This window comes from Neopsephotus bourkii, unplaced genomic scaffold (genome assembly GCF_033783945.1).
Source record: "Neopsephotus bourkii isolate Nb327-2 ecotype Australia unplaced genomic scaffold, CSIRO-AGI_Nbou_v1 NB_732, whole genome shotgun sequence".
NCBI lineage: Eukaryota > Metazoa > Chordata > Aves > Psittaciformes > Psittacidae > Neopsephotus > Neopsephotus bourkii.
The window spans coordinates 273741-275719 of NW_026901230.1; the positions used below are offsets into that span (position 1 = coordinate 273741).

General features: G+C 47.7%; 1 long non-coding RNA gene across 1 annotated transcript; it reads left to right on the forward strand.

Annotated features, from left to right (window-relative positions):
• Nucleotides 1-240: 240 nt before the first annotated feature.
• On the forward strand, nt 241-1772 carry LOC133212681 (uncharacterized). Its single transcript, XR_009725570.1, has 2 exons — nt 241-1261; nt 1626-1772. It is a non-coding gene; the product is annotated as an uncharacterized LOC133212681 (long non-coding RNA).
• The last annotated feature ends 207 nt before the right edge of the window (nt 1773-1979 follow it).

Consider the following 1979-nt stretch of genomic DNA (forward strand, 5'->3'; position numbering starts at 1 on the left):
TTTTACAGCTAAAGTGATTCTCTGGCTTGATCAGGCAGTGAGGCACTGGAATGGGTTGCCCAGGGAGGCTGTCAATACTCCATCCCTGGTGGTGTTCAAGACGAGGTCGGACAAAGTCTTGGGTGATATGGTTTAGTGTGAGGTGTTCCTGCCCATGGCAGGGGGGTTGGAACTTGATGATCTTAAGGTCCTTTCCAACCCTAACTATTCTATGATTCTGTGATCAACCAGTGGCTGCTTTGTGTGAGCTGAGGCGAGGTACTCACATGAACAGCCTGAACCACACTGAACTGCCTATTTAAAACTCAAGTGCTCATGCCAATTCTGTGCTTTTACTGCCACTGGGACACTGCAGAGCTGGATGTCCGTGTGTTCAGGACAGGCAGCCCTGGGCACACACTGCCCTGAAGAGCAAGGTCCCAGACCTATGCCAGACCCATGCGAGTCTGATTACACCTCAGGGCCAAAGCATGGTATTCTCATCATTTCTGGTATAACTCAGCATCCTCAAACACCCATCTCTGGACCTCAGCTCGATTGGCTTTGGTCTCCAGCAATCACATCTGTGCACTGCAGGTTCAGTGGTTTCTTTCTCAGCCAGCAGAGACTCCACTCTTTCACTCCAAGGTACTCAGAGCACCAGTGGGGATGGGGAAGCACTCCAGCTACAGCCAGTGCAATACACAGCCATCCCCTGGCCGTGGACAGGGCTGCAGGGCCCTTGTGCAATCATGGGGAAGGCAGCTCTGGTGACTTCCAAACTGAAGTGTATGCCACTGCTCCATCCTGCTTTACTCTGTCTCACAGGTCCACTTCTACCATGCTACCTACAGTGAACTAGCTCATTTTTATTTTTAAGTACTCCACACCATTTTCTTCTAGTCACCTTTTTGTCCTCAGCTGGGCTCTCAGCTTTCCTGAGCACTCAAAAAGCCCCTAGAACTTTGCATGCACCTTTGTAAGGGATGGAGAGATACTGCTGCCTTCCCCAGCTGGTTCATACAGCAGCACTACAACTCCTCTACCAAGATCCAGTCTGACAGCACCAAACCCATCATCCAGGGTCATCTGTGATATCAGAGCTGGCAACAATTACAGGTGTGTGCTTGAGGGCATATCTCAACTGATGTAAATCAGAGCAACTCCACCCCCTGCATTTGGAGTGAGACTGAAAATTGTAATGTCAACTACTAAAATATTAAAATTCTGCTTCCTGGAGAGCAGTGGTATGTAGAAGAAAGTTTGCTGTGATTCTCATAAGGTGTGAGGCAGTAACTAATTACTAGAGAAGATGAAATACAGCCCTGTGATTTCCTGGGATATCTGCTAAACCTCAGGACAGTCTGTGTATGTCTCAGAACCTCCTTTACTAAGAAAAGATAAACAGAATGAAAGACAGCAATGAAGCAAGCAGCAGCTCTGAATAGTAACTGGTCTCAGAGTTAATCCAGAACCTGGTAAATAAAGCTGCAGACAGTTAATAAATTAGATGAATAAGACCTAGAAATAATACTTTACAGTAGGATTAGTTCATCTAGAGGGTACCTGGTGAACTCATAGGAAGTGTGGGGAGAAAGGCAAAGAAGACACTAAATTACCTTCAGCTCTTCAAATTATTTCTGCAGATCCTATTACAGGAGAGAAAGGAAAAATGGCTGCAGAACAAATCATATGAATTCCTGTATCCAGCAGTCCAACAGTCCCTTACAAAACGAGAGAGAAAATGCATGTGTGCGGTGGAAGCAATAAAAAGCACATTTGTCCCCCATTCATCACCATGTCATCTTTGGGTGCGTGCAGCTATTGCTTATCAGGGCTGGGGGTAGGTGGGAATGAACACAGCCCCCAACTCTGGAGCATCTGCCCTGGTTCTCTCTGCTGGGTCCTTGTAAAGGGCTCTCAGCCCTGCTGCTCCCCCAGCCCCTATGGGGCACAGGACAAAGCTTGGCTGGCACAGTACCAGGGAACAGGCATGACCC